The following is a 14233-nucleotide window of genomic DNA, read 5'->3' as shown; positions in this document are numbered from 1 at the left end:
AGAAGGAAATGTGGCCGGGCTGCCGGCATGTATACAATTTCAGCAACGGGTAACCATCCCAGTGTCCACTCTATTTGGTTAGCAGTGAGGGACCGAAAATATGTGGTCCAACCTGTGACCCCTTCTGGCAACTCAACCCCTTTAATCCTCGTGTAAAACTCTTCTATGCATGTTTTGTCTGGAGACCCATAGCTCAAAAACTGAGGGCGATGACACAGGTGCTCGATCATCCACATTTGTAACAATAGACTGCACCCTTCGAAGAAAGCTTTCCCGGCCTTGCAAGCTGTAAGAGCACGGAAGATGTCAGCCAATATCATAGGTGCCAGTGTACTTTTGGCTTGAGTAATTAATGTGCTGACGACCCCAGCCATTTTTATGTCAATGTTCCCATCCTTCCTTGGAAATACCAGGAGCCCCAGGAAAGCTACCATAAAGGCGAAACGTCGATGCTCTTCCCACTTTTGGCGGTTTCCTTTGCTACATATCTTACTTTCTGGGTTGTTGAACCCCCCAATATGGCCGTATCGCTGATATATGAAACTTAGAGTACAAAAGCCATTTGCCAAATCTGTGTTATGGACGGCTCTGACTATCTTCAAAGAGTCTAGAAATCTGTGCACGGCTACCACTCTGGGGGCAACCAAGTATTTGTGCCTCAACGGAACCTAATCCTTTCCAATGTAGCCAGCTATTTCCTCTAATGTCGGGGTAAGCTCATAGTCCGAAAAATGGAACACATTATGTGCTGGGTCCCAACATGTAACCAGTGCTCTAATAATATCTCCCCGAGGCACAATATCGAGCAAACCGGTAAGCCCTTTCAAATGTTTCTTGACTGCATCTTGCCCTTCTCCACCTAAATCGTTCCACCACAGACGTAACTCCAAAGGGATTTTATGCATGATTGAAAATAATTCATTTTGAGTCGTGCTCATCCTGCACATTTGTTAAGGTGATTTTAATCACTTATTTTGACCTAAAAGTGGAAAATGGCACAATCTCTGTTCAAATTTCCAATTTAAACAAACAGCCGGTATTGCGGATACGGCCTTTCAGCACTTCATAAGGAAGATTTTAAGGCTGTGCCTGCTAACCGTTTAGAAAATGACTCAGGGTGGCTGTTCTTGCAACAACAGCCTTCAGGCGCCCTTTTGGGGACATTTGGCTTATTTTTGACAAGAATGGCGTTACCCGACTTATTCATGATGAAATTAAAAAATTTGGCATTTTTGGCTATTTTTGCAAAAGGGGAGGTTGGACCCGACGAGGGTTGCCTACGTATCTCACATCCGGTGAGAATCAAACCAGCGTAGTTTGGGCAAATAAATCTAACTATTTTGAAAACAAGACTCTTTCGTTTTTGTTGGCAAATACACTATTTCTGAAAGCAAGATTCTTTTTTTTTTTTTATATTGTCTTTGCAGTGGCAAAATAAAATAAACTAATATGAAAATAAAACTCTTTTTGTTTTTTTTTTCCATTTTCCTTCTCTTTTTTTTCATTTTCTCAAAAATTTGGCAGCATTTCGGCACTACTTGGACATTGGGTTTTCTAATATAGGAAATTAACTCTCTACACTGCTATTTTCTCTTTTGGTTTTTCCAATTTTTCCCAGATATTCAAAGTCGGTCAGCATGCGGGTCCCAAACAGATAAATGCACAAGTAGGATGCAGCAGGATGGTCCATTATTCCGGGTACACCTGTCCTAGACGGACCCAACCCCTGTGTTGAGTCCCCTAAGTCAAAATGCACGTGATGCCGATAAACGTCCTACTAGGGATCCGGCATGAAGTCAAGTTCTTCTAGGCTCAAAACCTGGGTATGTGTTCTAGACTGTGTACCCGAGCGGACAACTCGAGTCGAGGAGGGGGCTACTACCGGGAACCAAAAGGCCATCCGGCTTAGTAACTTGTCCGGCCTCTTTCTTATTTCTGGGTATTGACACTAATAGAATAGGGAGTCTCAACCAGTAAGCACATCCCCGGAGGTGAGAAGAGAAGGGTTTCGGCACAGTTTATATACAGTTCAGATAATATCAAAGCGGTAAAAAGCAACATTTTGCACATTTAGCATGAAACATGTAGGAAAATCAGATGAATCCAAATACAACAATATATCTAAGCTCGAATTCTGAACCCTGAACCAAAGTTCCGGGTTCTCATCCCCAGCAGAGTCGCCAGAGCTGTCACACCTCCTTTTTCCTACACCTGTGAGGGTGTAAAGGAGTTTTTCCAATTAAAGGACAGTCGGAACGGGATTTATTATTAATATTCAGAGTCGCCACTTAGGAGATTAATGGTGTCCCAAGTCACCGGTTGAATCCCGATCCGAGGAAATTATGACTCTGTTAACAGTCCGCGAACCAGAACTCCGAGTAAGGAATTCTGTTAACCCGGGAGAAGGTATTAGGCACTCCCGGATTCCGTGGTTCTAGCATGGTCGCTCAATTGTTGTATTTGTTTTTATCTGATCTTAAAACATATTCTAACCTATGCGCCTTTTGTTTTAACCGCTTTTACTTTATGTCTTTTTAATAAGAATTGCAACGTCGTGAAAATGTATCTCGAACCACGTTACACCAGTGCACCCGTAGCTTTTGACGCATTTCGACTCTGTTGAGATTTAGATTTGGGTCACATAAATGTGCACCCGTATTTAAGAAAGTAATATTATTAAAATACGCGCCTAAAGCAACTACGCGTTTTGGCTTTGCGAGGGCCATGAAATTTTGCTAAATGGCACGCCTCGGATTCTAATTGTTTTAAAAGAAATATTTGAACGGGGCCAAGCATCTGAGATTTTATCGGGCTTGGCGCGCCTCAATTTATTCTAGCTTAACGGTCTTAAACTAATTCATGAGGGCCACGCACTACGAGTTATCTAATTATGGCTCACCTCAATCTTTTTAATGGGCTTAATCCGCTAGAACTAAATGTGATTAAAGGCTTCCCTTCGACTGACTAATGATTCACACGAGGAGAGTTACTTATTTCGAGCAAAGGGATCAGTCTAGCACAAATGGACCGAGGGCCCAACTAATAAACCTGATGTGATTAAACATGGTTGCAGATTTAATGCCTGAAGCAATCGGGCTCCAAGTGAAGCCAGGCCCAGCGACGTGAAATCAACATTGGGTCCAGCATGGGACACAGTGGTCCACAGGCGTAAGACTACTTTGAATTCCAAATTAGTATCAATCCAAGTTGGCTCGTGAGAGAGCCCAATTTTAACGCAGGCCAGCTTCAAACAGAAATGAATTCCCTGGTTCGATACCGCACAACAACACAAGGAAGTAGTCTTCGCGTTTGATTTTACAACACATGTTATTTTGCCTTAAAGGAATTAAACAATTTCGGATTCTAAAACACATTTCAATACTTTCCATGCAAACACCTTAATCCAAACATCTGGGAATCATTATTGAAACTAACACATAATTGTTCAAGTTACTTGCTCACTAAATGATCATTCTGTTCCATTTCCTAAATTATTAACAGGCCTATTCGAATTAATACAACGGGCTGCAGTTTTTCAATAAAATAGGCTCATATTCAGGACTTCTAGTTCTAACCTTTATATGCAATATTCAGATATTGAGACCATGAACTACAATCAATTCCAAATGTCTCAACAGTATCGGAAACAGTCTGATCCAGTCCTAATTATACAGTCCAGATTTATACACATACGAATCGATTCTAAACTATGCTGTACAATTAAATTTAACGCCTATTTAACTACCAACACCCACAGTCCAGGCAGCATATTTCAGGATCAAGTAAGTGAGTAATTGTATTCCATTTCAAGCTCAAAGTTACAGCAGAGTCGATTCAAGCGTGTACCTGGGAGTCAGTGATCAATAGGAAGAAGAAAGATCAGCAGCAGTAACAGTTCTCAGCAGCAACCCAGGAATAAGTTCAAAATTCAGTAATAAATCAGTCGACACAGCAAAGTCAGAAACAGATTTGAAACTCCAGCGATAGATCAAACACAGCAACAATTTCTATTATTAAAGCAACCCAAAACCAACTCGGATACCCAGAAATGAACACAGGAAAGCAGACACTCAAACTAAGATCACAGTTGACTCGAATCTCCCAAACCCACTGCCTAGATGACTCAAACTGTCTTCAATCCTCAAATATTGAACACAACACAAGGCAATTCAAGTAGCTTTCATCCTATATGAGCTAGAGAACTGAATTCAATGATCGAATCTGAAAATGACCTAAGTGACACTAATATAACAGTAATTTTTTGGGGATTTCTCTATTAGATTTCTATTGTTTTTGGATTTTGAAGGTTTGCATTTCAAATCAGGTCTGAAATTGGAGAGGAAATTTTTGGGGAGGATTTTGGAGCTCAAAAACTTGTTGTACAAGGCAAGTGAATACCTATTTATAGGCAAACTTAGGGTCCAATTTCAGATTTTCACTTTACCCATTAGTCCCTATCTTAATTCTATTTTCTACCCCTAGTTTCTTGACTTGTTACACAAGTAACTACACCTATTTTATTAAAATCTATACTAAAGCCCACTCTAGAAGGGTCTATACCCATTACAATTCCTATTCTATCCTTGCCTTGGTTTTGATTTTACCAATCTTAATGAAACTACCCTTTTTCATGCCTAAACTACCCTTTGAACCCTCTTGGAATTACTGAGCTACACCAGACCATTCCCCTGTTACCCTAGTAACTGGTCAAGAACTAACCGTGGTTAAACAAGATCCTATCCTATTCAGCTATAACCAGAAAATCCTAAAAATTAAACTAGTTAAACAATCAAGCAATTAAACTTAAGAATCAGTGAACCGGTAATTAGGCAATTGAAACTAAATCAGATTATCAAAAGTGCTCATGAATCAACACAAAATCAAACTAGAAAAGATCGAGGCAGGACAGTATTAACAAAAATTAATCAAAACCTAACACTCTAAATCATTCAATCATAAAGGTAATTAAAAGGTAAAGAAATTAGGATTTGAACGCAAACTACGAACAACCAAAATAGCAGAGTGACAATACTCAATTTAATCTGAAACCTTGTTCGAATAGCAGTTTGATTATACAAACAAAAAGAAGAGATGAAGCAAAAGGCCAAGTATATGAACAGGACACAATACAACGAAGAGAGAAAAAAGATGAAGTAAAATAAGAGCTCACCCACCGACTCGGATTCAAGGTTGAACTCAATTAACCCTGCTACAATGTCAATCACCCTTCTTTTGTCCAGGCACTGATAAAAGCGTAGCCTGGGGCAGGTTGACTAAGAAACTGAGGAAGGGCCTTGCATGCTTGAGTTCCGGATCAATCCTCAATTCAATTCTTAGATTCAAAATTTGGGAAGCGTGGTCGATATTCGAAAGGGAAGGAAGACAGATATAGCATGAGGAGGTCTTGGTGGTTAAGGGGGTATCGATTGGGAGGATTTGGGGCGGCGCCGTCGTGGCGCCGGAGGCCGGTGTCCATAGATTCAAACATTCGAGGAGAAGGGAGGGGATTTGAGACATGGGGTTTGGAGTTTGGAAGAGGAGGTTACGGGAGTAAGCGGTGTAAATTTGAGGTGGATTGGACGATCGCCGCGGCGAGACGATTTCGGCCGGCGGCTGACGGCGGAGAACGGAGGCGGAGTGGTGGTTATACAGGGGGTGAGAGAGATGAAGGCAGGGGGTCTGAAGGGGGGGTATCGTTTAGGGACAATTATATAGTTATGGATGTAGGCTTCTCGACCGTTAGATCTTGTAACCTCGACGGTCCGGATTTAATAGGCCGAAACGACGTCGTTTTGGGACGGGGGCAGGCCGGGTTAGGGAATGGGTATGGACCAGGCGGGTTTCAGGGGTTTATTTTGGGCCTGGGGGTTGATTAAATACCTGGACTCCGAATTTATTGACAGTGGCCCAATTCAGGGCAGCCTTCTTTATTATATTTTGCTTGTTTTCTTGTATTTATTTATTTGCTTTTTTTGTATTTTTGTATTTATTTATTTTTTTCTGATTTTATAAAATGATAAAACTAAAATGAAACCTAATTTATTTCCAAAATTAAGCTAACTAATTCCTATTTAAAATAAACTCAAGACAAATTCAACAACTAACAATTAAGAAATGCAAAAATGGACTATTTTTGTTATTTTCTTTAAATTTTGTTCTAAAAACAACTTAACCACTAAATAATCCTTAAATATGAAATTAAATCCTAAATGCAAATGCAACATATTTTTTGTATTTTTCATGAATTAAATAAAATAAACATGCACAAACAAATGCAAACAATTAACACAAAAATGCCACAAAATTCAAAAAATTGCAAATAATGAAAAGAAATTATTTTGTTTGAATTTTGGGAATAATTCATACATAGGGCAAAAATCACGTGCTCACAACGGTCGCATGCAGTCAGGCACCGAGTGCCGTGTTACGCCCAGGCCATAGTTCGGGGCGTGACAGAGTATCCCGTCTAATCTAGAAGAAGTAGAGACGAGAGGTCGACTTGATACCACTAGGGTCAAATAATATAATAAGTTTTTATGCTAAGCATGAGAGTCACAGAAAATCAACAGTGTATAGCAAGAGATAATGAGCCATGTTCTAAACAGCTTTGCAGTCAACCAATCACATTTCAATTATTTAGCAGGACAAGTCATAGATGAAGTTTCACATAGGTATCATGCGCACATTATGCCGAGGTCGACGGCCCGATCCAACAGAAAATAAATTGTGCACTGCCAGAGGGTCGAATGGTGCGAACCATAGATGCATCTATTTCTACCGAGACGATCGGCCGATCCACAAATATCAATTATATCCAGAAAACACATGAATGTGCATTTATTTCCAAATAAACTCATACAAGTATCCACAAGTGCATACATTCACTTATTTTCCTTTTCAAGTCTCTAGCATATCCTAAGTGGTCACATTAGCAAGGAAATATAGAGACATTCACCAATAAAGCATGATACGAGTCCTAGACTACCCGGACAATTAACATAATAGTAGCTACGCACGGACTCTCGTCACCTAGTGCGTATGTAGCCCCCGCATTTAGTAGCAAATTATTCAATTATTACACCTATGGGGACAATTCCCTCTTACAAGGTTAGAAAGGAGACTCACCTCGCTCCAAAGTGCACTTCCAATGCCAACAACGAGCCCAAACCCTCAATTCGGAGCCAAACGATCCAAAACTAGTTAAATGAGGTAGGAACTAATCAATATAAGTTCACAAGATTGTATTCTAGCTATTTAAGCAATTTCCCAAACCTTACCACAAGTTTCTTGAAACCCGACTCCGGGCCCACGTGCCCGGATTCTGAAATTTTTCGAAGGAAGTTGTTCTTTATAACCTAAGGATCATTAGTATATAATTTATAGTTCATTTTATAACAAATTTCGTGGTAAAATCTAAGTTTTATTAAAACCCTAGGTCTAGCTCTAGCCCCTCGATTTCTTCAAATCTTTAGGTGTTAATCTACCCAAAACTCGAGTATTAAACTTAGAAATAAGGGGGATGAACTTACCTCACGATGCTATGTGAAAATCCCTTCTCAAGAGCTCCAAAATCGCTCAATACCCGTGTGCCAAATGGTCAAAAATGGCTGGAGCTCGAATTAAATGAAGCTCACTGCCCCAGTAGTTTTCGCTTCTGCTGTCAGGGGACCGCATCTGCGAGAACGGACCGCACTTGCGAAATTGGCTAAAAGGGCTGGGACCGCTTCTGCGGTCTTGAAGCCGCATCTGCGTAGCCGCTTCTGAGGCTAGGGAGCCGCTTCTGCGATTTGGCCTGGCCAGCTCTGGGCCGCATCTGCGATACGCATCTGCGGTCTCGCACCTGCGGTCCACCAACCGCAGGTGCAGTTATGACAGAAGCAGCAGCTTCAGCACTTCTAAAAAATTTCCACTTCACTCGAACCTCGTCCGATTGACGCTCGGGGCTCCCGGGCCCCGCCAGAACATACCGACAAGTCTGAAATCATGAAACGGACCTACTCAAACCTTCGGAACACCCGAAACAACGCTAAATCTAAAAATCACCCCCTAAAACCAATTGAATCAAACTTATGAACTTCAAGTTCTTAATTTTCCTCTAACGGGCCAAAACGCCCTTAAACTACCCGGATTGACACCAAATTTTGCAGGCAAGTCTTAAATGTTATATTGGACCTATACTGGGCTTCAGAACCAACATACGAGCCCAATACCAATATGATCAATCATTAATTAGTTTCTCTAAATCCATAGAATTTCAGTTTAATATTTCAAATAAAAATTCATTACTCGGGCTAGGGCCCTCGGAATTCGATTCCTGGCATACACCCAGGTCCTATATTTTCCTGCAGACCCTCCGGAATCGTCAAAACACGAATTCGGACCCATTTTCTCAAAATGTTGACCAAAGTCAAACTTAGCCTTTTAAGAAATCCTAAAGAGTCAATTGTGCATATTTCAATCCAAACTCTTCCAAATCCCGAACCAACCATCCCCGCAGGTCGTAAATTAGTTAAAGCAAGCACAGAGAGTGTTATTTGGGGGAACGGGGTTCTAAAAAGGCAAACAACCGGTCGGGTTGTTACATCTAACAAGCTCGAATTCTTGAACCCTGAACCAGAGATTCTGGGTTCGATCCCCAGCAAAGTCGCCAGAGCTGTCACACCTCTTTTTTCTACCCCCGGAAGGGTATATAAGGGAGTTTTTCCAATTTAAGTGACAATCGAAACGGGATTATTATTAAAGATCAGAGTCACCACTTGGGATAATTTATGGTGTCCCAAGTCACCGGTTTAGAATCCCGAATCGAGGAGATTTGACTCTGTTTAAATGTCCGCGAAACACGGAAATCCGGGTAAGGAATTCTGTTAACCCAGGAGAAGGTGTTAGGCACTCCCGAGTTCCGTGGTTCTAGCACGGTCGATGTGATCATACTTGGCTCATTTAAATTGTTTAATTACTTATTTTTAAACCTATGTGCATTTGCCTTCTTTTAGTCAAGAAATCATTCTAAAAATGGGTCACGCATACATGTACCTATTTGTTTGGCGCGTTAAAAATTATGTCACGTGAATGTGTCCACAATTAATAACGCTTTATTATTATTAAGAAAGCTTGGCCGAAGTTGCGCGAACACATACTCCGGTTTTGTTTTTAGAATCGTAATTATGTCACGCGAACGTGTACACAACCATGATGGTATATTAAACGTGCCTAAAGCAAACTACGAATATTATTTTTAATATCTAAGTCATAAAATTAATACGAGGACCATGTATGATTAAATGGTGGATGGCACACCTTGGACTATATGAACTAAAATTAATTTAACGGCCTATTAGCTACAATTTTGCTTTTAAAAAGATTTGATCGAAGTTGCGCGAACGCATACTTCGAATTGGTTTTTAGAATTGTAATCATGTCATGCGAACGTGTACACAATCACAATATTAAGGTTCGCCTACCGGATGTTGACGGCTTAAACATGCTACTAGCGATTTTAAGCGCATAATGTAAAGAGACGGGATAAAGTAATAAAATAATTAGAGCCCAATTTCTTTTCTATGTACAAAATTACCTCCCATGGCCCACATGTATCTAAAATTCATTCAATATTCCTAAAGTAACATAATCGACCTTCAAAATAGGAACCAAAGAAAGAACAAGAAAGAGAAGAAAAATGATAAAAATTTATATTAGCTTAATACTAGCCAAAAGATTGCGGACAAAAGGACGTAATTAATCAACACAATTAGCAAATCAGGCAATTGACCAAACCATCAACTTTTGATTGGGAAAAACATTTTCTATGATAGATATCATCAGTCAAACAGAAATCTCACAAAATTAATCAACAAAGCAATATTAGCAAGAAATCACATATATGAAATCAAAATGGGTAACTAATAGATAAGAAATACGAGTGGACCTCAGGAGTAAAATCTCTTTAATTAGTGTAGAAGAATCCGTAGATACAGAACTTCGGCTCTGAAAAATCGACCGAGAAGAGCAACAGCTAGCAAAGACGATCTGCGAACCGCGACTGGAAACACGAGTGGCACTTCAACTCGACGGCGTCTCAAGTATCACCCAAACTCCATATTTGAAAACTAAAATCACAAGGAAGAACTAATTGTAATATCTCTATATATTTTGGTATTTATGAAAACTCAATCACCAACTAGCAGAAGCATTTCTACTGTTCTTGTCTGTACGTATTTTGGAATTGTGAGGAGAAGCAGAAATAAAGCGTAGAGGATTAATTAAGAGGCCAAAAGAATTCCTTCAAATCTACTTTTGTTTCTCAATCTAAGCCCGAATTTTTCCTCCCCTCAAACCATGTTCGAACCCCCTTCTGTTTTGACCTTTTTTTCCCACGTAAGTGTGAGGCCCCGTAGAAATTTTGGGCTCAAAACCTCGCAAGCTCGCCGCGGTTCGGACCCTTGGTATTGATCTAAGCTTTTAAAAATCAAAAGAATCAATTTTTCTAGAAAAATACCATTCTGCGGCCCAGAATGCGTTCGCAGATCTAGTATGCGGACCGCATTCCTACAGCATAGTAAAACAGTGGTTTGGTTAAAATTGAGGTCAAGATGCGGTCCATTATGCGACCGCATAACCAATATGCGGACCGCATTTCCACCGCAGATAAGGCAGTGTGTCAGTCAAAATTGAGATAAAAAATGCGGTCCATTATGCGACCGCATAATTGATATGCGGACCGCATTTCCGCCGCATACTCGAACAGTGGGATCAGGTTTTGGGGACACTTTTTGCGGTCCATTATGCGGACTGCATTTCGTGTCTGCGATCGCAGACCTGACTCGGCCCCAATTTTTTCTAAAAACTTATACCCGACCCTTTTTTAATAAAACACCCCAACCCCCTCATTTTTAACAAGTTTCCGAACAAAATAAGAGAGAGGAAGAGAGGGTTCTTGAGAGAGGAAGTCATCTCCATCAATTTGATTCTTCAAAACTATCCGGGCCGGGAAATTTCAAGCTTATCTTCATCCCCCTTTTCTTGCAGGTAAAATCCCTAACCCTTTTCATTGGATTTCTGGTTTAAGCTAGGGGGGTTAGTCTCATGCATTGGTTCTTGGAAATAATGGTTGAACTCATACATGCATTCCTTTCTATAACCTAAAACCTAGTGGGGGTAATTGGGTGGGAGCAAAGACTTGTACAAAGAAGGGGTTAATAGCCTAAATATGTTCGGGTAGTGATTTTGAACCTTGAATTCTAAGCTATGTGTATTAATTTGTGCACTATATTGACGTTGCTAGATTTTTGGTGAATTGGAAGTAGAAATTAAAAAAGAATTCAGCTCCAGGTATGTATGGCTAACTTTAACCTTTGTAAAATCGCCATGTTTGGTGTCCAAATACTTGGTATGTGATATCTTCATGGATTAGTTGTGAAGTTAAACTCCTGTGAGTAGTATATGTTTACTTGTGTGAACCATTTGTGAATTCATGTAAATATTGTGCCTTAACGTTGTTGGTTAAGACGTCCGATATGATTGTGCAAGTAAATGGCAATAAACCAAGTTGTGATTGCGAATGTGTTATGTGGTAAGAACTGTGGAATAAATGATGGAAAGGAAACGAAATTGGTGAAATTGAGATAACTGTGGTAACATCCTTTGTGGCTAGTTGTGGAAAATTATTGTTGTGATTTAAATGGTACAGCGGGCTGTTGAAAAAGATGGAAATGGCATTAATAGTCATATAAACCCTGTGTGAGTTGTGTTGTTGTTCCTTGAGATGTGTTGCTGTTGTTATTGGGATTTGTTGTTGTTGTTCCTGAAACTTGTTGTTGTTCTCCTTGTAAATTGTTGTTGTTGTGGTATTGTTTGTGAATTATGATAGCTCGGTGGGATCGGGTTACGCGCCGCAACACGAAGTAATAAGGTGTGGGTTGTGGTGATAAGGGTGGCCGAGGTAATAAGGGTGGCCGAGGTAATAAGGGTGGAAAGTGATCGATATCACTATTGAAATGAAATATGAGAACATTGTGAAATTGAAAATATGGAAATGATGATGGGGAAAGGAGAGATTGTCAACTTGTTTGCCTTGATTGTTTTCCTTGTGTGTATTCAATTGTTGTTTCCCTCTATTTTTTGATACTTGTATATGGTTTGAGGTTACTCAGGGTAAAGTTTTTTATACATACCAGTACAATTCAAATGTGCTGACGTCCCTTTTGCCGGGGGCACTTGTTGACATGTGATTTTTGACCCTCCCCGAAATTTTACCCATTTTAGCATGTAAATATTTAGTTTAGGCCTAATATCGCCATTTCAACTAATTTTTACTATTTTACTTTATTTTATTACAAGAAAATAAAAAATTACAAAAAATAGGTTTATTAATATTTTATAGTCATTTTTAATCTTAAAAAAAAATTACCAAAATAGTACCCTATCTTTATTTTTATAATCTTGAAAACACAAAAAAAAATAGTTTTATATTTTATAGTTTAGTTCAATTAATTAAAATTAGTCTTATATTTTTATATTATAATTGTACATAATTTTAGAAGAAAGAATTAGTTTTAGGTTGGTTTATCCCGTTTTTATAAATCTTATAGTCCATTTTTAGTCGTTGGCCCAAAATACCTAGCCCATAGTTCCTAGGCCCATACCCCTAACCTAATCCCTACCCTATATAATACTACCTATACCACAAACACAAGAAGGCATGAGCAAAAGATAATACCTAGACTAACGCCTAAAGCCTAGAGCCTAGGGAAATCGGCGCTGATTTTCAGCAAACAAAAAAGACCCCCACGCCGATCTTGCGGGACTAAAACACAAATAGCCATTTTTGGGCTTCTTCTACAAAGAAAGAAATCAGCCGAAATTTCCACACCAGATCCCGCTTGGAGTCAGTCGAAACAAGCCAAAACTGTTACTAAAAGCAGTCACATAGCCACTGTAGAAGTCGCCGGTAAGGTTTCTGTTTAACGGTTCCGGCTCCAGTCAGAGGTTGCCGGCCAAGTTTCTGGTTCGTTTCGGTCGATTTTGCTTTCAAGATTCACTCGGAGTTTCAGTTTCCGGCATGTTCGTCCTAACCTTTCTTTTAAATTCGAGTTTCATGAATAAAAGCGGCTGAGGTTTTGTTCCTAACTTTTCTCTGCTGTTTATCTTATATTTAGTGATTAATCTGTTTCTAAGCTTTTATTTATACAAGATCCCATTGTTTGTTATTGTTCTATATGTTTATGTTAAATTCCTCTTAGTACTGAATACTAGTAGCTACAGAGATCTTGAATTGAGGAGGAAGCATATGTATTAATATGTTTGTTAAGCTTTGAAAAACACTCACGATGTTCATGTTTGCGATTCTGAAAACGTTAGTATTAATTATAAATCAGTTGCTATTGTAGTATTCAATTAGGGATGCTATTATTTAAATGTTAAATACATTACAAAGATTGGCTATTGCGTTATATTTTTTGATGGATTTAATTTAACAAGGGAATTAGCTTTATGTTTTGTTTAACAGTTTCGTTATGATTTTATAAAGGAAAAATATTGTATTTGGAAATGAAAATCATTCTATCTTTAGACATCTCTTCTGTTGCATTTTGTTTGATGTAGGCGTGCATATTGATTTCGTTCGCAATAATCTCAACGCAAGAAAAAATAAAATATTATAGTTTGCTTTAGGCACGTAGTTAAATCATCACAATTACGGGTACGGCTCCCGTGACGTGATTGTGATAATCAGTTTTAAATAAGAATATCCATAGTTTGCTTTAGTTGAGTACAATCCTTTGAAATTAGAATCGAGATGCGCCATTTAGCAAATTCCATGGCCCTCGCAAAGTGCAAACGCGTAGTTGCTTTAGGCGCGTGTTTAATAATATTACTTTCCTAAACTCGGGTGCACATTTATGTGACCCAAATCCAAATCCCAACGAAGTCGAAATGTGTCAAAAATCGCGGATGCATTTATGTGACGCGGTTCGAAACACTTTTTCACGACGTTGCAAATCTCCTTAATAATAATAATAAAGCGGTTTTAAATTAAAAAAGCACGTAAGTTAAAATATGTATAAAAATAAGATTTTTAGCTAATTATAATAATTTAAGCGACCGTGCTAGAACCACGGGATCCGGGGGTGCCTAACACCTTCCCTCGGGTCAACAGAATTCCTTATTCAGAATTTCTGGTTCGCAGACTCCAATTGGGAAGTCGAAAATTTTCCTCGATTTGGGATTTAAATTAAAT

At 39.2% G+C, this 14233-nt stretch overlaps 1 pseudogene; it reads left to right on the top strand.

Moving 5' to 3' along the window:
* LOC109218208 overlaps nucleotides 3064-14233 on the top strand; it is a 32153-nt pseudogene continuing 20983 nt past the window's right edge.

The sequence above is a fragment of the Nicotiana attenuata genome, chromosome 2, assembly GCF_001879085.1.
Source record: "Nicotiana attenuata strain UT chromosome 2, NIATTr2, whole genome shotgun sequence".
Classification (NCBI taxonomy): domain Eukaryota; kingdom Viridiplantae; phylum Streptophyta; class Magnoliopsida; order Solanales; family Solanaceae; genus Nicotiana; species Nicotiana attenuata.
The sequence above is the reverse complement of the archived record's forward strand: the minus strand, read 5'-3'. Positions and strand labels throughout refer to the sequence as shown.